Genomic DNA, 25,492 nt, shown 5'->3' on the forward strand with positions numbered 1-25,492 from the left:
AGGGAGAGAGAGAGAGAAAGAGAGAGGGAGAGAGAGAGGGAGAGAGAAAGAGAGAGGGAGAGAGAGAGAGAAAGAGAGAGGGAGAGAGAGAAAGAGAGAGGGAGAGAGAGAGAGAGAGAGAGAGAGGAGCAGGAAGCGGACCACAGACCCCCCTAAGGCCGCGTGTGCAAGCGCGGCCTGACGCCCCCTCCCGCCCCCCGGCCGTCACCTTTGTAGACCCCGTTCCAGCCGCCCAGCCGGGCGCCCCTTGCCCCGGGCCTCCAGGTGGGCGCCGTTGTCGGAGGTGAAGTACACGAGGGTGCAGTCCGTCAGCTGCTCCTGGTCCAGGCGCTGCAGGATCTTCCCTGGGGGGCGGGAGAGAAGACGGGACACTTTCTCCCTGCCCCGGGGGGGGGATTTAATATCAATCAAACCAATCAATGATCAATCGAATTATTCATCTTAATAGTTAATATTAATGAAGTTATTTATCTTAATATTTAATCTTGATATTTAATATCAATTGAAGTATTTGTTTTAATATTTAATTTTGATATTTAATATTAATTAAATTGTTTATTTTAGTATTTATTTTAATATTTAATATTAATTGAATTATTTATTTTGATATTTAACTTTGATGTTTAATATTAATTAAATTATTTATTTTGATACTTAATTTTGATGTTTAATGTTAATTAAATTATTTATCTTGATATTTAATCTTGATGTTTAATATCAATTAAATCATTTATTTTAATATTTAATCTTGATGTTCAATATCAATTAAATCATTTATTTTAATATTTAATCTTGATGTTTAATATCAATTAAATCATTTATTTTAATATTTAATCTTGATGTTTAATATCAATTAAATTATTTATTTTAATATTTAATTTAATGTTTAATATTATTTATTTATTTATTTTGCTTTTTGAGTCACACCAGGTGATGCTCAGGGGTCCCTCCTGGCTCTGCACTCAGGAATGACTCCTGGCGGTGCTCCGGGGTCCCTATGGGATGCTGGGACTCGAACCCGGGTCGGCCGCCTTGCAGTACGACCTTGGGCTCTGTAGCCCTCCCTCCTTTCTGTATTGAGTCTCCGAGAGATACCCAGGTGGAAAGCTGCTCACGGCCGGGTTTCCGTCATACAGTGCTCCAACCCCCGTCCCTCCACCAGAGCACAGTTCCAGCACCAGTGACCCCAGGGCCCTCCCACCACCCCCCTCCCCAGCCTGCCTCAATGGCAGGCATTTTCCTTCTCTCTCTGTCTCTCCTCTCCTCTCTCTCTCCTTCTCTCTGTGTCTCTGTCTCTCTCTGTCTCTGTCTCTGTCTGTCTCTCTCTTTCTCTGTCTCTCTCTTTCTCTCTCTCTGTCTCTGTCTCTGTCTGTCTCTCTCTTTCTCTCTCTCTCTCTCTGTCTCTCCTCTCTTCTCCTCTCTCCTCCTCTCTGTGTCTCTGTCTCTCTCTCTGTCTCTGACTCTCTCTCTCTGTCTCTCTTTCCTTTGGGGCATCCTGGTTTGCAATACAGACACCGAGAGGCCATCACGGTGCGTCCTTTGTCGACTCTCAGCACACGTCTCCCATCCCGAGCATCCCTCCAACCATCCCTGACACAGTGACCCCTTCTCCCTCCCAGCCTCCTTCTCCCCCAGCTCAGGAGGCAGCTTCCAACCATGGGCCCATTCTCCTGGCCCTGGTCTCTACCGCCCTTGGGTGTCCGTCTCCTGTTAGGTTATTCTATACTCCACCAATGAGTGCAGTTCTTCTATGTCCGTCCCTCTCCCTCTCTGACTCATTTCCCTCAGCATGATCCTCTCCTACCCTCATCTTCCCCTTCTCCAGCCCCTTCTGCCTCCACACCCCCTTCACCACGTCACGTGGCAGAGCTACGAGGCAGGAGGTCCAAGCTGCGGAGGTAAGGACGGTTGTCTAGACGCACAAAGTTTCTCTTTCCACCTCACACTGGCCGCCCCAGGCTGAGCGTGAGGAGTCTGTTTACCGGACAAGACCCCAGTGCTCCGGCAGCACACGGAATACCCTCTGTGCAGTGCAAGAACACGCATGGAAATAGGGGCTGGAGCGACAGCACAGCGGGGAGGGTGTTGGCCTGGCATGTGGCTGACCCGGGTTCGATTCCCGGCATCCCATAGGGTCCCCTGAGCACCGCCAGGAGTGACTCCTGAGTGCAGAGCCAGGAGGGACCCCTGAGCATCGCCGGGTGGGACCCAAAAAGAAAAAAAAAGCATATAAGGGTGCCGGAGTGATAGCACAGCGGGTAGGGCGTTTGCCTTGCACGCGGCTGACCCGGGTTCATTCCCCGGCATCCCATATGGTCCCCCAAGCACCGCCAGGAGTAATTCCTGAGTGCAAAGCCAGGAGTAACCCCTGAGCATCGCTGGGTGTGACCCAAAAATTAAAAAAAAAGCATATAAGTAAATATTATTATATTTATATTATAATCATATCTATAGGATATACTGTAATTATATATAATATTATAAAGGTTATTTTCCATATTGATATATGTAGGATATACTATAATATAGGATACACCATAAAATAATTATACAGGATATACTATAATTAAATATATCATATATTACGTATACATAATATATTCATATATACATATACTATATATAGCATTACGCATAGTATCATTGTTACATTGTTTATTACCTATTTGTCTTATGCCCATGTTTTTTTTTTGTTTGTTTGTTTGTTTGTTTTGCTTTTTGGGTCACACGCAGCAATGCACAGGGGTTATTTCCTGGCTTATGCGCTCAGGAATTCCTCCTGGTGGTGCTCGGGGGACCCTATGGGATGCTGGGAATCGAACCCGGGTTGGCCGCGTGCAAGGCAAACGCCCTACCCGCTGTGCTATCACTCCAGCCCGTGTTATGCCCATGTTTAAGTGTTAATATAGAGTATACATATAACATGCCCAGAACAAAATGTTACTTTGTACTGCACAAAATATATAAAATGTAAACTACTCTATGATGTAAAATAGTATGTTTAATATGTACACACAAGTGGATACTGTGAATATCCACTTGTGTGTAACATATTATCCACTTGTGTGTAACATATTGTGTGTAACATAAACAGTATACCTAACACACATGGGACAAATCATATGACCTCTGTAAGTATATTTATTAATATAACTGGTAATTGATAGATAATATATAAAAAAAAGAAGGTGCTCACGGTACCTTAAATGATTAACCACAATAAATTTATATATATACACATAACTATACCACAACACATAATAACTATCATTCATGTAGAAACATGCAAACATACCGGCTATTAAAACTCCACGTAATATTCATAATATGAGGTGTTAAATTTATTCATAAAATATGTGAGCCACTGAACGTAAGTATATAATAAAACACTTAGCTATAAAAGTGATCATTCCTCGTAATCATATGATGACAGGCAAGAATGCATGAAATAACAGCATCCTATAAAATTATAGGACAGTGGGGCTGGAGCGATAGCACAGCAGGGAGGGGGTTTGCCTTGCACGCGGCTGACCCGGGTTCGATTCCCAGCATCCCATAGGGTCCCCTGAGCACCACCAGGGGTGATTCCTGAGTGCAGAGCCAGGAGGGACCCCTGAGCATCACCGGGTGGGACCCAAAAAGCCAAAGGAGGGGCTGGAGAGATAATCCAGCCTGCAGCGGGTAAAGGAGTTCTTTTTTTTTTTTTTCCTTCTTTTTGGGTCCCACCGGGCGATGCTCAGGGCTGACTCCTGGCTCATGCACTCAGGAATGACTCCTGGCAGTGCTCGGGGGACCCTATGGGATGCTGGGAATCGAACCCGGGTCGGCCACGTGCAAGGCCAACGCCCTCCCCGCTGTGCTGTCGCTCCAGCCCCAAGGCGCTCTTTTTTGCATGCAGCCAACCTAGGCAGGCCCCTAGGCTCCGTCTTGGCCCCATCAGGAGTGACTCCTGAGCACTGATCCAGGAGTCACTCCACAGCAGAACAGCCCCCCGAGGCTCTCCCCTGAGCACTCACCGACCATCCAGTCCAGCTCCTCCACGCTGTCCCCGTACGGCCCGTATTTGCTGCGCCCCACAAACTTGTCTCTGGTGATGCCCGGGGTGCGGACGTGCAGGAAGGACACGAAAAGGAGGAAGGGGCCGCGCTTGGACCTGGGCAGGGCAGAGAAGCCGCCGCGTGACCATCCCCTGGGGGCCGCCTCATCCACCCGCCCGTACGGCTGGACCACCCCGACGTGCCCCCTCGGAGGGGATGCGTTCTGGGCGCGCCCTGGGAGACGCCCCCTCCAGCCTGCGTGGGAAGAAGGACCAATGAGGGGCTGGAGCGATAGCACGGCGGGGAGGGCGCTGGCCTGGCACGCGGCTGACCCGGGTTCGATTCCCAGCATCCCATAGGGTCCCCTGAGCACTGCCAGGGGTGATTCCTGAGTGCAGAGCCAGGAGGGACCCCTGAGCATCACCAGGTGTGACTCAAAAAGGAAAGGAAGGAAGGAAGGAAGGAAGGAAGGAAGGAAGGAAGGAAGGAAGGAAGGAAGGAAGGAAGGAAGGAAGGAAGGAAGGAAGGGAGGAAGGGAGGAAGGGAGAGAAAGAGAAAGAAAGAAAGAAAGAAAGAAAGAAAGAAAGAAAGAAAGAAAGAAAGAAAGAAAGAAAGAAAGAAAGAAAGAAAGAAAGAAAGAAAGAAAGAAAGAAAGAAAGAAAGAAAGAAAGAAAGAAAGAAAGAAAAAGAGAAAGACTTTGGGGCCTGGAGTGATAGCACAGCGGGGAGGGTGTTTGGCTTTTTGGGTCACACCCGGTGATGCTCAGGGGTTACTCCTGGCATTATTTTGTGAAAGAGGAAGTGCACGGGCAGAGAGATAGCACAGCATGTAGGGCGCTTGCCTTGTTCTCTGTTACGCAGGTTCCTACATGGGGCCCTGAAAACCACAAGAAGTGGTCCCTGAGTGGGAGATGCAGGAGCAAGAGCTGAGTGCATTAGAGAGAGAGGGGGGGAGAGAGAGAGAGAGGGAGAGGGAGGGAGAGAGAGAGGGAGGGAGAGGGAGGGAGAGAGAGAGGTAGAGAGAGGGAGGGAGAGACAGGGAGGGAGAGACAGGGAGAGAGAGAGAGGGAGAGAGAGAGAAAGAGGGAGAGAGAAAGGAGAGAAAGATAGAAAGAGAGAGATAGAAAGAGTGAGAGAGAAAGAGAGAGACGGAGGGAGGGAGAGAGAGAAAGAGATAGAGAAAGAGAGAGGGAGGGAGAGAGGGAGAGAGAGGGAGAGAGAGAAAGATAGAAAGAGAGAGATAGAAAGAGAGAGAAAGAGAGAAAGGGGGAGGGAGAGAGAGAAAGAGATAGAAAGAGAGAAAGAGAGAGAGGGAGGGAGAGAGAGAAAGAGATAGAAAGAGAGAGGGGGAGAGAGGGAGAGAGAGGGAGGGAGAGAGAGATAGAAAGAGAGAAAAAGAGAGAGGGAGGGGGAGAGAGAAAGAGATAGAAAGAGAGAGAAAGAGAAAGAGGAAGAGAGAGAGAAAGAGAGAGACAGAAAGAGAGAGAGAGAGAGAGGGAGAGAGACTTTGCCTATTTGCAGTGACATGAGGCGCGGAAAAATCCAGCCAGTGAGCCAAGGAAAGTATTTCCCAATCAGGAGGAGAGCAGGGGAGAGACAAATATTCAAATTCAAAATACAAAATTCAAAATTCAAAAATTCAAATACTCTTGGGGCTGGAGCAACAGCACAGCGGGGAGGGAATTTGCCTTGCATGCGGCCGACCCGGGTTCAATCCCCAGCATCCCATAGGGTCCCCTGAGCACCGCCAGGAGTCATTCCTGAATGCATGAGTCAGGAGTCACCCCCGTGCATCACTGGGTGTGACCCAAAAAATCAAAATAATAACAATAATAATAATAATAATAAAAATTCCAATACTGTTGAATGCCACTGGCCCCTGCAGTACAAAGATATCAGACAGACAAGCAGGGGAAAGAGGATGAGGAGCAGGTCCCTGTGACATGCGGGGACGGGAAGGAGGGGGAGGTAGGAGATGAAGAAGACATCAAGCTCTCTGCCAGCCCTCGTACCTGTCGATGAAAGCCAGTGCCTCCCTCAGCAAGAGGCTGGACACCCGCTCCTCCTTCAGCGGCTGCTGCACGATTTCGTGGTCTCTCATCAGGATGCAGTTCCAGCGGCGGATGAGCCCGTAACAAGAAAACCAGGAGATAAAAAACAGGAGGACCAGCAGGGCGAGCGTGACGATCACCATCCAGGGCACCGGGAACCAGCGGGCAAACTTGGGGATGAGCAGCAGGAGGGGCACCAGGGCCAGCATCACCGTGGACACCCAGAGCTTAATGGTCAGTCCCCGGTGGAGCTCCGGGGGGCCCGACCTCTGGCAGTCGCTCAGCATGCCGAAGGGAAGGCCGTAGAAGAAGTCGAAGCCGTGGTTCAGAGGATGGTAGCAGTGGTCGTCACGAGAGGCACAGCTCAGACCCTGATGCCACTTTCCTGCGGCGGGGGGGGGGGGTGACAGCAGGGCAGGGCAGGGCGGTCGGCCAGAGAGTATCGTTGGCCATCAATGGCCCTGGAGATCACCCAGTGCAGCTTCAGAACTGAGCTCGGATTCCAAAGGTGCAGCAGGGTCTTGGCTACCCAACTGCAGACTGGAAATGCCACAAAAATCCAACATGGGGGGGGGGGCAAAGCGATATCCCAGCAGACAGGGAGTTTGCCTTGCATGCGGCCAACCCAGGTTCAATCCCCAGCATCCCACAGGGTCCCCCAAGCAACGCCAGGAGTCATTCCTGAGTGCAGAGTCAGGAGGGACCCCTGAGCATCACTGGGGGTGACACAAAAAGCCCACATCCCCCCCCCCCAAAAAAAAGAAGAAAAAAAGAAAAGTCCCATATTCCTTATTGTGGCCGAGATGAGTCTAGAGGAACCAAGAATTTCAGAGGATGCGGGATGGTACACCCCCTAATTTGCATGTGTGATTTGATTGGCCGTCCACCAGGTCTTATTTGCCTAACAGGATAAGAAATCCTCTTACTAACCAATAGAAAGGCGTGTGCTCTCTGATTGGCTGCCCTCCGGATCCTATTTGCATAAGGGCCTGTGAAATCATCTCACCACCCCATACAAACAAGGCCATGTGCGCTCGGATTGGTTCTCCAAACATAATTTGCATGAGGCCATAGGAGATTATCTTACAGATGTTATTTGCATAAGAGATCATCTTACAATCCTTAGAAGGCTATGTGTGATCTGATTGGTCATCCTCCAGATCTCGTTTGCATAAAGGTCTATGACATCCTCTTACAAACCCAATAGAATTCCAAGTGCGTTCTGATTGGTCATCCTTCAGATCTCCTTTGCCTAAGGGTGTATGACATCCTCTTAGGAACCCAATAAAATTTCAAGTGCATTCTGATTGGTCACCCTGCAGATCTCATTTGCACAAGGGTCTCTGACATCCTTAAACAAACCCATATAATGCCAACTGCGTTCTGATTGGTCATCCTCCAGATCTTATTTGCATAACGGTCTACATTATCCTCTAGCAAACCCATAAGGCCAAGTGCGTTTTGATTGGTCATCCTCCAGATCCCATTTGCATAACGGTCTACGACATACACTAGCAAACCCATATAAGGCCAAGTGTGTTCTGATTGGTCATCCTCCAGGTCTCATTTGCATAAAGGTCTCTGACATCCTCTTACAAACACAATAGAATCCCAAGTGCGTTCTGATTGGCCATCCTCCAGATCTCATTTGCATAACGGTCTACGACATACTCTAGCAAACCCATATAAGGCCAAGTGTGTTCTGATTGGTCATCGTCCAGGTCTCATTTGCATAAAGGTCTCTGACATCCTCTTACAAACCCAATAGAATTCCAAGTGCGTTCTGATTGGTCATCCCCCAGATCTTAGTTGCATAACGGTCGATAACATCCTTTAACAAGCCCATATAATGCCAAGTGCATTCTGATTGGTCACCCTGCAGATCTCATTTGCTTAAAGGAAGGTCTAGGACATCCTCTTAGGAACCCAATAAAATTGCAAGTGCGTTCTGGTTGGTCATCCTCCAGATCTCATTTGCATAAGGGTCTATGACAGCCTCTAGCAAACCCAATAAAATTTCAAGTGCGTTCTGATTGGTCATCGTCCAGATCTCATTTGCATAAGAGTCTCTGACAGCCTCTAGCAAACCCAATAAAATTCCAAATGCGTTCTGATGGGTCATCGTCCAGATCTCATTTGCATAAGGGACTCTGACCTCCTCTCACCAACCCATATACTACCCAGTGGGTTCTGATTGGGCACCCTGCGGACTTCTTTCGGTAAAATCAGCTGAGATCCGAACTCCCCAAGCCACAGCTCCTCCCGGGGTTGGGGTGGGGGGGGGGAGTTAAATTTCTACCTTGCACAGCACATCCAAACAGCATTGCCAGCTGGTCAGGAGCCAGCCAGACCCGTGCCCACACCGCAGTGCCCGCTGGACGTACCAACCAGGCCAGTGCGGTAGCCCCGATCCTTCAGAAGCTTGGCGAACGTCGTCTCGTTGCTGGGAAGACCCCCAGAGCCTCCCAGCCAGGTGAAATCCCGGTTCAAATTGTGCGGAGAAGCCATGCCTAAAATGCAGAGGGGGGTGGGGTTCGAGCATCGTATAACTGAGACCGGAACCTGAAAGCTTTGCGACTTTCCACACGGTGATTCAATCCAAGGATAAATTAATTATTACCAGTTACACATGCGGGGTGGGGGGGCTGGGGAGGTGGGTGGGGAGGGGGGAGGTATATCGTGATTCTTGGTGGTGGAATATGTGCACTGGTGAAGGGACGGGTGTTTGAGCATTGTATAACTGAGGCTTAAACCTGAAAGCTTTGTAACTTTCCACATGGTGAATCAACAACAGAATTAAAAAAAAAAAAAAAAAAAAAGGGGCTGGAGAGATAGCACAGCGGGTAGGGCGTTTGCCTTGCACGCGGCCGACCCGGGTTCAAATCCCAGCATCCCATATGGTCCCCTGAGCACGGCCAAGGGTAATTCCTGAGTGCAGAGCCAGGAGTAACCCCTGTGCATCGCCAGGTGTGACCCAAAAAGCAAAAAAAAAAAAAAAAAGAATTAAAAAAAAAAGAATAAATTAATTTAAAAAAATAGGAAGGTCACATGTTCTAATTGAAGATAATAAAAATTAATTAAAATTAATAAAAAATTAATTTTATTTAATTTCAATTGATAAAATTAATTAATTAATGCAGAGGGGCACACAGGTGAGCACCAAACTGGAGTACCTCCTCCAGTACTTCCTCAGAGTGGCTTACCAGGATTCATGCCAAACCCCTGAACCCGTGTCTTCCAGCCCCTTCTCCAAGGACAGATGTCTTCCCCCCAGAGACAGACGTGATGGTGACCGACTCATCATTGAGTGCTCACCCAGGTGACCCTGAACATGGCCCGAATTGAGGTCCCGTCGTCTGAGACACGAACGCCACTAGACGTTTGAGCTCCGATCCAAGTTGGGAGGGAAAGAGCCCATGTCTGGGGGTCCTGTGGTTTCTTCGGAAACCAGGTCGGTCACGTGCCAGGCAAACGCCCTACCTGCGGGGCTATCGCTCCAGCCCCTGCTGTTGTTTTTTGTTTTTTTTTTTTTTTTTTAGACGGGTTAACATTGCTTCCCACTGTTTCTCCCAACAACTTGGTCCAACACCCAATCTACAGCAGCAACCCCAACGCGCAACTCGATCTCTGGTCAAAGGGACAAAAAGGTAGCCCAGCAGCAAGGATCTGCAAGTACAACCTTGCACCGGCCAACTCAGGGTCAATCCCTGGCACCTGCTAGGATCCCCTGAGCACTGTGAAACCACAAACACAGAAATAAGCCTTGAGCACTTCCAGGTATGGCCACCCACCTCCAAAAAAAAAAATGTTTTCCTTGAACCCGGCCAACCCAAGTTCGATTCCCAGCATCCCATATGGTCCCCCGAGCACTGCCAGGAGTCATTCCTGAGTGCATGAGCCAGGAATAAATAACCCCTGTGCATTGCCGGGTGTTTTTCAAAAAGAAAAAAAAAGTTTAACAATTTAGTTAAACCCAATAAAACTGCAATATTTTAATTTAAAGAACCACATAAAAGAATAAACTCTCCTCAAACCCTAATAGCTATGTTTTTCAAGAACAGTGGTTCTATATTTTTTTTTTTGCTTTCTTTTTGGGGGGGTCACACCTGCCAATGCACAGAGGTTATTCCTGGCTCTGCACTCAGGAATCACCCCCGGGGGTGCTCAGGGGACCCTATGGGATGCTGGGAATCGAACCCGGGTCAGCCGCGTGCAAGGCAAACGCCCTCCCCGCTGTGCTATTGCTCCAGCCCCGGTTCTATATTTTTTTCAAATGTAGGAGAACTGCTATTTATTCAGCCATTGAGTAAGCTGATGGAATTAGGCATACACTCCACATTACTTTTTTAATTGAGGATGCTAACTTAATTTTATTAATTATCATTATCATTATTATTATTAATCAATGTGAGATACAGTTACAAAGCTTTCCTGTTTAAATGACTGAACACCCAACCCTTCAACACGGTACATTTCCGACCCCCCAAAAAACCCAGTATCCCCCCCATCCCACCCCTCCCCCTGCCTCTAAGGCAGACAATCCTCCCCATAGTCTCTTTTTTTTGGGGGGGGGTCACACCTGGCGATGCACAGCGGTTACTCCTGGCTCTGCACTCAGGAATCACCCCTGGCGGTGCTCAGGGGACCCTATGGGATGCTGGGAATCGAACCCAGGTCGGCCGCATGCAAGGCAGACGCCCTCCCCGCTGTGCTAATCACTCCAGCCCCTCCCCATACTCTTTTATATAGCTTGTTACGAATAGCATAAGAAGTCACACGCTCCTGGAATTCTACAATGTTAGATAATCAGGGGCTGGAGCGATAGCACAGCAGGGAGGGCGTTTGCCTGGCACGCGGCCGACCCGGGTTCGATTCCCAGCATCCCATAGGGTCCCCCGAGCACCGTCAGGAGTCATTCCTGAGTGCATGAGCCAGGAGTCACCCCTGTGCATCGCCGGGTGGGACCCAAAAAGCAAAAAAAAAAAAAATTAGAGTCTGGAGAAATCTCTGCAAGAGTCACTGAGTGGTTCTATTTATTTATTTTTTTTTTCTGTAAGCAAATATCCGTCCCCGTATGCATGCTCTGTGTGTGCAGAATTCGAACGGCTACCGTTGGTATAACATATACGGGCAAGTGTGCAAGGCACTCGCCTTCCGGGTCGCTGGGAAGAGATTAAGGAGAACCCCCCAGCCCCTGTTGGTCACCCGGCCCGTACGGGACCTCCCACGCCCCTTCCTCAGAGCCAGCATCGAGCCAGCATCGTGACAGCTGCCCAGGCCCCTGGCAGCCACAGGGGGGGTGCAGAAGAGGCTTCAGGGTCCGTGCCCACCTGAGCGGATGGGGTAGCGTCCAGTCAGGAAGGCCGCCCGGCTCGGGGTGCACATGGACGCAGCGGCCAGGTGCTGGGGTCAGCAGCACGCCCTCGCTGGCCAGGCGGTCGATGTTCGGGGGTGCTGTGGGCAGACGGAGCAAGCGTGAGGGGAAACGCCCGACGTGGGCATCGACCAGGAGATGCAGAACACTCCCGGGCACATGTGCGGGGTGGGGGTGGGGGCGGGCGGGAACTGGACGGTGTTTGCAGGAAAATCTGACACGAGGTCCCTCCGTCGGAGAGAATCTTACTGACCTACTAGGATGCCTCAGTCAAAAGTCAGACTGTCCAGTTGGGAGGGAGAAGGGGTCACTGTGTCGGGGAGGGTTGGAGGGATGCTCGGGATGGGAGATGTGTGGTGGTGAGAGTCAACAAAGGACGCACCGTGACAGCCTCTCGGTGTCTGTATTGCAAACCATGATGCCCCAAAGCAGAGAGAGAGTGTGGGGGAGATTGTCTGCCATGGAGGCAGGGGGAGGGCGGGATGGGCGGACACTGGGGACACGGGGGTGGGGGATGGGCACGGGTGGAGGGATGGGGGTTCCATCATTGTGTGACTGAAACTCAAACATGGAAGCTTTGTCACTGTAGCTCACAGTGATTCTATAAAAATATATATAGGGGCCGGAGCAATAGCACAGCAGGGAGGGCATTTGCCTTGCACACGGCCGGTCCCGGTTCGATCCCCAGCATCCCAAAGGGTCCCCTGAGCACCGCCAGGAGTCATTCCTGAGTGCAGAGCCAGGAGGAACCCCTGAGCATCGCCGGGTGGGACCCGAAAAGCCAAAAAAAAAAAAAAAGTTCCAAGCACTGCTGCAGTAAGGGCTGTGGAACTAGGAGTTAGGCGGGGTTGGAGGAAGATTGTGTTTTCTCAGCAACCTCCACTGTTCCTCACTGTGGGGTCTGTTTAGCCTTCTGCAGGGGCTGGAAATGCAGGTTCATGTGTGTGTGTGTGTGTGTGTAACACACACACACACACACACACACACAAAGGAGAGAAGACAGGGTTGTTTCTGATTTTTTTTTTTCCTTTTTGGGTCCCACCCGGCGATGCTCAGGGGTCACTCCTGGCTCATGCACTCAGGAATGACTCCTGGCGGTGCTCGGGGGGACCCTATGGGATGCTGGGATTTGAACCCGGGTCGTCCGAGTGCCAGGCAAACGCCCTCCCCGCGGGGCTCTCGCTCCAGCCCCCGGGGTCGACTCCGATGTCCTTACCTCATTGTGTGGTTCCCGTAGCAGCACAAATCCCCGATGCCCAAGTCGTCGGCCATTAACAGCACAATATTGGGTCTGGTGTTCCTGCTCGTCGTGACCCCATGGGCGCCCGCAACCCAGCACCACAAGGATACAAACAGCCAGGGGCTCCTGCAAGGTGGGGGTGGGGAGAGGAGGCAGAACAACCAACAGACACCATCAGCCAACCGGCATCGAGTGACACACCAACCGCCCCGTGGAGTTGTGTGGGTGCCTTGCTCTTGTTTCAGTCCCGTTTTCACAGACCAACGTCACAACAGCGGGACTGGGCTCGACACGTATGGCGAGATTCAGTACAGCAGAGGGCTCCGGGGAGGAACAAGACACGACTGACACGGAGTCCCAGGTGCCCGGTCTCTGCGTGAAGTCTAGACACCGGGGCCCAGGGTCAGAGCACAGTGGGGACGGCGTCCACTGGGCAGGGGGATGTAACTGGATCCCCGGTACAGCACGTGGTCCCCTGAGTCCAGGCGGGAGGGAGTCCTGGGTGCAGAGCCAGGAAAAAGCCCTGTGTCCTGCTGGGTGTGGCCTGAAGGATAAGGGAAGGACGGGAAGAAAAGAGGGAGGGAAAGGAGGGAAGGAAGGAAAGGAGGGAAGGAAGGAAGGAAGGAAGGAAGGAAGGAAGGAAGGAAGGAAGGAAGGAAGGAAGGAAGGAAGGAAGGAAGGAGGAAGGAAGGAAGGAAGGAAGGAAGGAAGGAAGGAAGGAAGGAAGGAAGGAAGGAAGGAAGGAAGGAAGGAAGGAAGGATGGAAGGAAGGACGGAAGGAAAGAGGGAAAGGAGGGCAGGAAGGAAAGGAGGGAAGGAAGGAAAGAAGGAAGGGAGGGAGGAAGGGAGGAATGAAGGGAGGGAAGAAGAAAGGAAAACAGGAAGAAAGAAAATAGAAAGAGAGGAAGGAAGGAAGGAAGGAAGGAAAGAAGGAAGGAAGGAAGGAAGGAAGGAAGGAAGGAAGGAAGGAAGGAAGGAAGGAAGGAAGGAAGGAAGGAAGGAAGGGGAGAAAGCAAAAAAGAGAGAAAAAGAAATGAAAGAAGGAAGGAATGAACTAATGAAAAAGGGGAGAGAAGTCAAGGAAGGCAGGGAAGATAGAAAAAGAGGGAGGGAGGGAGGAAGGGAAGAATGAAGAAAGGGAAGAAGAAAGGAAAAGAGGAAGGAAGAAAATAGAAAGAGAGGAAGGAAGGAGGGAAGGAAGGAAGGAAGGAAGGAAGGAAGGAAGGAAGGAAGGAAGGAAGGAAGGAAGGGAGAAAGGGAGAAAGAGAAATGAAAGAAAGAAGGAATGAACTAATGAAAAAGGGGAGAGAAGTCAAGGAAGGCAGGGAAGATAGAAAAATGGGAGGAATGAAGGGAGGGAAAGAAGGAAGAGAAGGAAGGAAGGACAGAGGGAGAGAGAAGGGGAGAAGGAGGAAATAGAGAAGAGAAGAAGAATGAGGAAGGGGAAAGAGGGAGAAACAGAGAGGAAGGAAGAAAAGAAGAAAGGAAAGAAAGAAGAAAAGAAGAGGGAGGAAGGAAGGAAGGAAGGAAGGAAGGAAGGAAGGAAGGAAGGAAGGAAGGAAGGAAGGAAGGAAGGAAGGAAGGAAAAATATAGGAAGGAAGGGAAGGAAGAAAGGAAGGAAGGAAGAAAGGAAGGAAGGAAAAATAGAGGACGGAAGCGAAGGAAGAAAGGAAGGAAGAAAGGAAGGAAGGAAGGAAGGAAGGAAGGAAGGAAGGAAGGAAGGAAGGAAGGAAGGAAGGAAGGAAAAATAGAGGAAGGAAGGGAAGAAAGGAAGGAAGGAAGGAAGGAAGGAAGGAAGGAAGGAAGGAAGGAAGGAAGGAAGGAAGGAAGGAAGGAAAAATGGAGGAAGTAAGGGAAGGAGGGAGGAACATGGAGGGAGAGAGGGAGGGAAGGAGAGGAGGGAGGGAGGGAGAAAGGAGGAGAAAGGAGAAGGAGAAGGAGGAAGGGGAGGAGGAGGAGGAGGAGGGGGAGGAGGGGGAGGAGGAGGGGGAGGAGGACGGGAAGGGAGAGCACCCCTGTTCCTCCCCCACCGCCTGGCCCACCTGAGGCTGCCCCTGCCTGTCAAGGGAAGCCACAGCTGCTTGCTAGAGCCCTGGAGAGCCGTGGGCGGGCGACACTCATTAGGGCCCTTTTATTGGAGTCCAGCGAGGGCACCTGCCCCACCCAGGGTGCCCAGGACCCTCAATTTACCACAAACCGCAGGGGTGCCGCGGAGGTTTCACCTGGGGGCGGGAGCCGCACCTCTGACAAGGATGAATAGCAGCAGTTTATGGGGCTCCTGTGTCCCCCCAGCCACACACACACACACACACACACACACACACACACACACACACACCCTGTGCCCTCACTGGCCTTACAGCTAATGAGCCCCACCACCGCCTGCTTTATGGGGCAGGGAATAGGGGGTCAGAGGGGTGAAGGTACTTCCACGGGGCTGGTGAAATGCAGGGGAAGGGCCTGGGGACCAGGTCCTGGCTGGCAGGGGTGCGTCTGTTCCCCGTATCTGTTCCCGGGACCCTCCCCACCTGTTGGGCCTCTGGAAAGAACCTCCAAGGTGCGCTGGAGGGAGAGCACGGGGTTGGGGGGGGAGACACTGGCTTTGCACGGAGAAGAGTTCGGTTCGATGCCAGGCACCCCATAGGAGGGGAAGGGGAGGGAAGGGCTAGGGAAAGGAAGGGAAGGGGAGGAGAGGGAGGGGAAGAGAAGGGAAGGGGAGAGAAAAGAAGGGGAAGAGAAGGGGAGGGGAGGGGAGGGGAAGGAAGGGGAGGGGAGGGGAGGGGAGGGGAGGGAAGGGAAGGGAAGCGAAGGGAAGGAGAAGAAAGGGGATGGAAGGGGAGGGGAGGGAAGGGAAGGGGAGGGGAGGGGAAGGAAGGGGAACGGAGGGGAGGGAAGGGAAGGGAAGGAGAGGAAAGGGGAGGGAAGGGGAGGGGAGGGGAGGGAAGGGAAGGGAAGGGGAGGGGAGGGAGGGAAGGGAAGGGAAGGGGAGGGGAGGGAGTGGAGGGGAGGGGAGAGGAGGGGAGGGGAGAGGAGGGAAGGGAAAGGGAGGAAAGGGTAGGAAAGGGGAGGGAAGGGGAGAGAAGAGGAGGGAAGGGAAGGAGAGGGGAGGGAAGGGGAGGGGAGGGAAGGGGAGAAAAGGGGAGGGAAGGGAAGGGGAGGGGAGGGAAGGGGAGAGAAGGGGAGGGAAGGGAAGGGGAGGGGAGGGAAGGGGAGAAAAGGGGAGGGAAGGGAAGGGGAGGGGAGGGAAGGGGAGAGAAGGAGAGGGAAGGGAAGGGGAGGGGAGGGAAGGGTAGGGGAGGGAAGGAGTGTGGAAGGGAGGGAGGGGAGGGGAGGGAAGGAGTGTGGAAGAGAGGAGAGGAGAGGAGAGGAGAGGAGAGGAGAGGAGAGGAGAGGAGAGGAGAGGAGAGGAGAGGAGAGGAGAGGAGAGGAGAGGAGAGGAGAGGAGAGGGGAGGGGAGGGGAGGGGAGGGGAGGGAAGAGGAGGGGAGGAGAGGGAAGAGGAGGGGAGGGAAGAGGAGGGGAGAGGAGGGGAGGGGAGGGAAGAGGAGGGGAGGGGAGGGAAGAGGAGGGGAGAGGAGGGGAGGGGAGGGAAGGGACGGGAAGGGGAGGGAAGGGAAGGGAAGGGAAGGGAAGGGAAGGGAAGGGAAGGGAAGGGAAGGGAAGGGAAGGGAAGGGAAGGGAAGGGAAGGGAAGGGAAGGGAAGGGAAGGGAAGGGAAGGGAGAGTTGTGGCCCCAAACACACAGGCCCAAGGAGCAGGTTCCCTGTGGCAGGCTGGCCCCCCTCTCCCCTGCTCCCCTTTGAAGGCTGCCCTGTAATTGTCCGGCCTGTCTGAGCCGGGCCCCTGCCTGCCCCTTCATTACGGGCGGCCTTTCATCCTCCCCTCCAGACGGAGTGACGCAACCCGTCTCACACCCTAGGCTTGGCCTGCCGCCCTCACAGCAAGCACGGTCACAGCACCACAACCACACACACACACACACACACACACACACACACACACACACACACACACCAGGTACCCGCAGGTTGGAAACGCACAATATGGGACCCGGGTGGTGGCACCAAGCCCCTGCGTGCCTTGGGGTCGTCCCCCAAAGGCCGCCCCAGCCTGGCTGTTCCTTAGAACATCCTTCCTCCCGGCCAACGTTCCCCCGAGCACCAACAACGGCTAAGAAGCTTGTTCTGGTCCAACTGAGGCAGAACCGCCAGTTTCCTGAGCTCTGAACGCCACCCCCCCGACTCTCTCCCTGCCCCCCCCACGCCCCCAGCCTCCCCCCGGGGTGTGGGAGGGTCATATGCCCAAACACCAAACAGGCAGCTGTGGATTTGAGAGGGGGGTGCAGAGATGGGACGGAACAGAGATTCTCTACTCCCCTGTGACCAGCCTTTCGGGAAAATAGTTGCACAGCATTTTGCAAAAAATAAAAAAAAACTAGAAGGGGGCTGGAGAGATAGCACAGCGGGGAGGGCATTGGCCTTGCACGCAGCCGACCCGGGTTCAAATCCCAGCATCCCATAGGGTCCCCTGAGCACCGCCAGGAGTCATTCCTGAGTGCAGAGCCAGGAGTGACCCCTGTGCATCACCAGGTGTGACCCAAAAAGCAAATAATAAATAAATAAACAAATAAATAAAAGGGGAATGAAAGAAAGCGAAATTCCACCTGTGGGATGGGTGCCAAGGGTGCAGGGAAAAATCTGAGATCAGGGCAGCCTGGAGGTGACACCCAGGAGAGGCTTACTCAGATCTGAAGTGGAATCCTGCGTGAAAACTTTCTCCACCCATGGACCGTTCAGGAAGAAACTCACCCCTGATCAGTCACCGTGACAGAGAGGTGAGGGGTTGAAGGATGGAAAGACAGAAAGATAGATACATACAGGCATAATAGATCGATAAACAGATGGGTAAACGCAGACAGGCGGTAGATCAGGAGACAGATGAAGAGATGGAGGGAGAGGCAATTTGTAAATATTAATGTATTGATGATCAATGGTGATTAGATGGATTAGGTAGATGTATACAGAGATATGAAGATGGGTGATTGATAGGTTATATGGATATGGTAATATGAGGATGGATAATGGATGGATGATACCTAGATGATGGATGTATAGGCGAGTAATTACAAATCTTGATAGATAAATGATGGAAAGATGATTTATAGATAATCAATGGATGGATAGACAGATTGTTAGATAAATAACAGGAAGTTGAGCGAATTCATGGATAGACAATGATTGGATATGTAGTACAAAGATAATAGATGGTGGATGGATGGGTGGATGGGTGGATGGATGGATGGATGGATGGGTGGATGGATGCATGGGTGGGTGGATGGATGCATGGGTGGGTGGGTGGATGGATGGGTGGATGGATGGATGGGTGGGTGGATGGGTGGGTGGACGGGTGGATGGGTGGATGGGTAGATGGGTGGATGCACGGACGGATGGACGGACGGACGGATGGATGGATGGATGGATGGATGGATGGATGGATGGATGGATGGATTGCCTGATGGATGAGTGGGTGGACAGGTGGACAGGTGAATGGGTGGATGGGCAGATGGACTGATGGATGGGTGGATGGACAGGTCGACAGGTGGATGGGCAAATGGGCAGATGGATGGATGGATTGACGAATGGACGAATGGATGGATGGATGGATGGATGGATGGATGGATGGATGGATGGATGGACGAGTGGGTGGGTGGGTGGATGGATAGATGGATGGGTGGGTGGGTGGGTGGATGGGCGGATGGATGAATGGATGGATGGATGGACTGATGGACCAGTGAGTGGGTGGGTGGATGCATAGATGAATGGGTGGGTGGGTGGATGGATAATGTATGGATGGTAGATGGATGGATTAATGATAGATCAATAGGTGTGTGGATGCATAATGGATAAAAGACAAATAGCTGGGTGAAAGGATAGAGATAAAGCTGATTATTGATAGTTAATGGGTGGATAGATGGATCAGTAGATCATAGATGATGGACAGACAGATGATAAAAGTTGGATGAATTCTTGGATGGATACGTAATGAACAGAGACATCGCCGATATATTATGAATACAAGAAGGATGACGGGCAGGAAACTCGATGGGTAATGGGTAGGTGAATGGATGGATAATTGATACATCCCTGGATGTAGAGTTAATAGACGATAGTTAGTAGGTAGACAGTAGGTAATGGATGGATAGATAGAGTTATAGATGGTAGACGACGGACTGACGGATGAAAACTGAATGGACTGATGGATCAATACACAGAGGTAAAGAAGATAGATAATAGGGGCTGGGGCGATAGCACAGCGGGGAGGGCATTTGTCTTGCACGCAGCCGACCCGGGTTCGATTCCCAGCATCCCATGTGGTCCCCTGAGCACGGCCAGGGGTAATTCCTGAGTGCAGAGCCAGGAGTAACCCCTGAGCATCGCTGGGTGTGACCCAAAAAGCAAAAAAAAAAAAAGATAGATAATAGATACGCGAATGGACAGATGGACGATCGATGTATAGAAAGACGGTGCATTCATAATGAATGGGAAAGGCGGATGGATGGGTAGATGGATAATAACGTATCTGAGATGGGTGGTGGGTAGTGAGTGATGTGTAGGGGATACGGATGATGGGTCATTGATACATGATGCATACATGTGGATATAAATGTTGGTGGATGGACGGATGACGGCTGGAGGGATAATGCGGACAGATGACGAATCCTTCACTCATACACAGAGACGGGTGACACGGATTCTGCTCGCAGAGTGGGGTGGGTGGGTTATGAGCCTGCAGAGGCCGGATTTCCACCCTCACGGGCGGACACACACAGCCGGCAAGGATTTCCGGGGAGGGCTGCCCTGTTCACTGCCCGCTCCCAGGAAGACACTCCTTGCTAACCTCTTGTTAGTGGACAAAATCTGCACATCCACGCCGACTCCTTTAACCAGAGTCCCAAGAGAGAGTCTATAGGATGCTCTCAAGGGGCCACGAGAGTCCCACTTTCTCAGCCCGCCCAGCCCAGCCGCTGCGTCTCTATGATAATTATTTGAACAAATTGATAGTTGCACCCCAGCCACTTCTTCCTGGCCCACCTTGCCTCCTCTTCCCTCCTGGAACTTGCGTTTGGGCCTCATGACACACCCCTCCGACATTCAGAAAGGCTCTAAAGGGATTCCCGTAAATTCCCGAACGTCCTCCAGGCTTAGGACATTATAGGGTCACCGATGGCCCTTGGAAATCACCTTGATCCCAGCACGTGAAGGACCCTGAACGTCTGGGTGGAAATGTGGTGGTCACTTAACCCACGTTCTTCCTCCTGCTCGCCATTCGAACAGACACAAAAGCCAGTTTGTCCCTGTGGGGGGGGCGGGGGGGTCAGAGCTGGGGTCAACCCCAGCTTCCATTACTGGTGGGGGTGAGGGAGTGTAAATTATACCCATGATGAAGACAAAGTGCATCAAAAGGAAAGTGTGGCTTTTATTTTATTATTATTTTTTCTTTTTGGGTTCCACCCGGCGATGCTCAGGGGTCACCCCTGGCTCATGCACTCAGGAATGACTCCTGGTGATGCTCGGGGGACCCTATGGGATGCTGGGATTCAAACCCGGGTTGGCCGAGTGCAAGGCAAACGCCCTCCCCGCTGTGCTATCACTCCAGCCCCGGAAAGTGTGGCTTTTAAATGAGGAATAATTTATTCTGCTGTCTATCTGTCTCTGGTTCTCTGTAATAGGTAGCCTGCAGAACCTGGGAATACAGCAGGGAAGGCGTTTGCTTTGTGCCGGGCTAACCCAGATGGCATCCCCGACATCCCACAGAGTTCCCGAGGCACCACCTGCAATTATTCCTCAGCAGAGAAGCAGGAGTGAGCTCGGAGCACTCTTGATTGAGCCCCCATCCCCCGAACACAATAAATAAGGCAATAAAATAGCAAAGCCAGATCAGAGAGAATAAGCTAGATAATCTGATCGAAAAACAGAGGCCAGAGCAATAGGACATCAAGGAGGGCATTTGCTTTGCAGGCAGCTGACCCCAGGGGTCGATCCTTGCATCCCATAGGGTCCCCAGAGCACCGCCAGGAGTGATTCCTGAGTGCAGAGCCAGGAGGAAGCCCTGAGCATCGCCGGGTGTGACCCAAAAAGCAAGAGAGAAAAAAAAAAAGAGAGAGAAACTGCAGAGAGGACACAGAGGTAGAATCCTCTCATTCATATAAAGTCCTAGATACAGCCCAAAAAAAATAAAGAGAGGGAAGAGGAGATAAAATACAGGTCCCGCCTGATACAACTCAAAGCCACAGCTCTGAACAATCAACTTAAGGGGCTGGAGCGATAGCACAGCGGGGAGGGCGTTTGCCTTGCACACAGCCGACTTGGGTTCGATTCCCAGCATCCCAGAGGGTCCCCTGAGCACCGCCAGGGGTAACTTCTGAGTGCAGAGCCAGGAGTAACCCCTGTGCATTGCTGGGTGGGACCCAAAATGACAAAAAAAAAACCCAGAAACAAACCATGAACTCAATTCATATACAATTCAAAAAAATAAAGGAGGAGGGGGAGGACCAATCCAGGTCCTGACTGATACAACTCCAACTCAAAACCACAACTCTGAACGAACCATCATCTCATTCATATAAAATCCTAGATAAAGCCCCCAAAAAATACAGAAGGGCGGGATAACCCATAAAGGTCCTATCTGATACAACTTGAAGTTGACACTCGGAACAAACCATCCTCTCAATTCTAGATAAAGCCACCCAAAAAAAAATTAAGGAGGGGGAGCTGGAGCCATAGCCCAGCGGGGAGGGCGTTGGCCTTGCACACAGCCGACCTGGGTTCGATTCCCAGCATCCCAGAGGGTCCCCTGAGCACCGCCAGGCGTGATTCCTGAGCTCAGAGCCAGGAGGGACCCCTGAGCATCGCCGGGTGTGACCCAAAAAGCAAAATAAATAAATAAATAAATAAATAAAGGGTGGGGGAGAGACCAATACAGGTCCCGCCTGATACAGCTCGATCCCGAAACTCTGAAAGAAACCATCATCTCTTTCACATACAACTCTAGACAAAGCCCCCCAAAATAAAGAAGAGGTGTGTGTGGGGGGGGGAAGGGGTAAGGAATAAAGGTCCTACCTGATACAAGCCGAAGCCCTGCACTCCGGGGACCCCTTCCCCGTCACCATCACGGCCGGCAAACTCAGCCCTTGCTGCTGTGGGCACGAGACATCTGCCGCCTTCCAAAGCTCGGTCCTGCCCGCACCTGGCCCGTCCCCTCCACCTGCCCGTAATTAGACGCAGAGAAGGACCAGTCTGCGGGGGGTCAACCAGGCAGCTGGAGGGGGGGTGAGGGGGGGACGGGACGGTGGCCTATGGCCCGCCGTGTCGGTGTTTAACCACGGGGCCCTCATTTAGCAGAGGGATCACTGCTCCGAGCCTGGCCCTGGTCCGCCTGCTCCCAGGGCTGTAATTAGGGTCAGCCGCAGGATTAATTGGGCCCCCAGTGCTCCGGGGAGGGGCAGGAAGCCGGACCCGATGCCCTCTGTCCTGAGCTCCTGTTTGCTCATGCATTTCTGGCCCCAGAGAAGGTCCTTATATTAGGGGCTGGAGCAAGAGCACAGCGGGGAGGGCATTTGCCTGGCACGCGGCCGACCCGGGTTCGATTCCCAGCATCCCATAGGGTCCCCCGAGCACCGCCAGGGGTGATTCCTGAGTGCAGAGCCAGGAGGAAGCCCTGAGCATCAAGTGGGCCAACAATCAAATATATATATATATATATATATAAAGACTTTTTTTTTCTTTTGGGTGTCACACCCAGCGATGCTCAGGGGTTCCTCCTGGTTTTGCACTCAGGAATTATTCCTGGCAGTGCCTGGGGGACCCTATGGGATGCCGGGGATTGAACCTGGGTCTTTGGCTGTGTGCAAGGCAAACGCCCTCCCCGCTGTGCTATTGTTCTGCATCCTCAAGAAAAAAAAAAAAAGCATACACATTCATGTTGTGATCGATCAGTCGATCAGTTGGTCAGAGGCACAGAGAAAAGTCAGGCTGGGGCTGGAGCGAGAGCACAGCGGGGAGGGCATTTGCCTGGCATGCGGCAAACCTGGGTTCGATTCCCAGCATCCCATAGGGTCCCCTGAGCACCGCCAGGAGTTATTCCTGAGTGCAGAGCCAGGAGGAACCCCTGAGCATCGCCGGGTGGGACCCAAAAAGCAAGAAGAAGAAATGTATGCCCAGTATGTCAGTTTTGGGGGCAGGCACTTAACTGCGATGTTACAAGAGCTGATGGCTAGACAAGGAGCCTCAGGCGTCCTCTGTGTGTGAGTGTGGTCCAATACCTCCTCAGCCCAGCTGGTCGGGGCTTTAATCCCTGCCCACGTTGGTATCGCCGGTCGCTGGGTGGTCAGGCGGGGTCCACGCTGGGGGCGTGTGCTCCTGTCTGGATTTGAATCTTCCATTCAGAGTTGTTTCATTCCTGATTCTCAGCGTTTTCATTCGTCGTCTGTTGTTGAGATTCATGGAGAACTTTGTGTGACTTGGAATGTTCCTCATCTGTGGAGATAAAAAGCAAAACCTCACCCCCATGTTTCTACTCGGCCTGGTAACCAATCAGCAGAGACTCGATCCTTAGAAAGGACTTTGTGTCTGATTGATTTTTTTTTTCTTTTTGGGTCACACCCAGGGATGCACCGGGGTTCCTCCTGGCTCATACACTCAGGAATGACTCCTGGCGGTGCTTGGGTGACCCTATGGGATGCTGGAAATCGAACCTGGGTCGGCCGCGTGCAAGGCAAATGCCCTCCCCACTGTGCTATCGCTCCAGCCCCCTGATTGATTTTTTTTTTTTGTGGCTTATTTTTTATTGTATTAGAGTCTGTTTCTCCCGGGTTATTTTGGAATTCCCAATGTTTTTTCTGCAGAAGTTATGTTATCAGTATAGTTTAAAAACTTGAAAGTAGGGGGCTGGAGCGATAGCACAGCAGGGAGGGCGTCTGCCTTGCACGTGGCCGCCCCGGGTTCGATTCCCAGCATCCCATAGGGTCCCCCCGAGCACCATCAGGAGTCATTCCTGAGTGCAGAGCCAGGAGTCAGCCCTGCGCATTGCCTGGTCACTGTCTCTGTCACTGCCATCCCGTTGGTCATCGATTTGCTCACGAGGGCACAGTAACGTCTCCCTTGTGAGACTTGTTGTGACTGTTTTTGGCATATGTTGGCATATTTCGCTACGGGGAGCTTGCCAGGCTCTGCCGTGCGGGCGGGATACTCTCGGTACCTGGCCGGGCTCTCTGAGAGGGTCGGAGGAATCAAACCCGGGTTGGCCGCGTGCAAGGCAAACGCCCTCCCCGCTGTGCCATCGCTCCAGCCCAAAAGTATCCTTTATAATATAAAAAAAAAAAAAAAAATTTCCGGGTGTGACCCAAAAAGAAAAGAAAATTTAGGACTTCCAGAGACACATCTTCCGATGATGCCGGAAGCCTACGCAGACCCTCCCGGACCCCCACGTACCCTGTCCTTACCTTCGTCCGCCAGATGTCATGTGGCAGGTCAGAGGTCAATGAGTCGGTCGGAGACGCAGAGACAAGTCAGACACGAGGAACGATGGCCGCAAGGAAGACCCCGGCCCTCTCCTGGCTCCGGGGCCCAGAGGGGGTCCTGCAGCCTCTGACTTGCTCCCTTCATGGTCAAGCCCCCCCCCCCCGCCCCCCAAGGAACTCAGCAGAACAGGAAGAACCAAGACACGGCAACGTGGGGGGCACAGGATGAGGGTGAAGCAGAAGTGGCCCCGCACCTGAGACTCAAGAGGTTCCGACCCCCGCCCACCTGGGGTCTGTGATTAATCAGGGGACCCTATGGGATGCTGGGAATTGAACCCGGGTCGGCCGCGTGCAAGGCAAACACCCTCCCTGCTGTGCTATCACTCCAGCCCCAGCAAGGTTTTTTTTTTTTTTTTTAAAGTTAACTCTTTCCAGCTCTATCAGACTCACCAGCCTCAGTTTACCCATTTAACTGGTTCTCTCCCCAGGCAGTAAATTCCCGGGGCAGTGATAGCTCTGCCATTGCAAAGGCCAGAGAAAAACAGGAACTCCGGCCTGAGACGACCCTCCCCCGCCCACAGCCGGGGGCCCAGAGAAGCTCCGGCAGAGACAAAAGGCCAGAGAAAGGAATTTCCAAGAAGCCCACCCCCACTCCCAGCCCCCTTGGCAGCCCCCTTAGCAACGGACTCTGACCTGGGGAGAAGCCCCAGTTGGGGGCAGGTGGGAGAGACCCCATCTAGGCCCATTGGGCCCAGGGAGGGCGCAGATCCTGCCCCCAAAGTTTCTATTTTCCCCTTCTCCCTCCGCAAAGAATTCCCTGAGGCTGCCCTTGGCCCAAGCTGTTCCCTTCTAGCCAGGCTTCTAGCCAGTCCTATGGTTCTTTTTTTTTTTTCTTTTCTTTTTGGGTCACACCCGGCGATGCTCAGGGGTCCCTCCTGGCTCTGCACTCAGGAATTACTCCTGGCGGTGCTCAGGGGACCCTATGGGATGCTGGGAATCCAACCCGGGTCGGCCCCCTGCAAGGCAAACGCCCTCCCCGCTGTGCTATCACTGCAGCCCCAAGTGAGTCCAGTGATCAGTAAGATATCTCTGGGCCCAGCAGGTGGGCCTGACCAATTAACTCACAACGCTTGGGGAAACTGCCAACATTGCTGATTGACATGCCATAAAGTGTGCCCAGGAACCAGGGTCTGGGCCAGACTGCTCTGCCTTGGATGAGACTCGGACCCTAACTCAGGTCAGCCACGTGCAAGGCAAACGCTCGGCCCACTGT

The 25,492-nt window shown here is 52.2% G+C and overlaps 1 pseudogene; it reads right to left on the reverse strand.

The window, feature by feature from the left end:
- Positions 1-152: 152 nt before the first annotated feature.
- On the reverse strand, positions 153-18,756 carry LOC101548993 (arylsulfatase H-like; annotated as a pseudogene).
- Positions 18,757-25,492: the final 6,736 nt, after the last annotated feature.

Source organism: Sorex araneus, assembly GCF_027595985.1.
Source record: "Sorex araneus isolate mSorAra2 chromosome X unlocalized genomic scaffold, mSorAra2.pri SUPER_X_unloc_9, whole genome shotgun sequence".
NCBI lineage: Eukaryota > Metazoa > Chordata > Mammalia > Eulipotyphla > Soricidae > Sorex > Sorex araneus.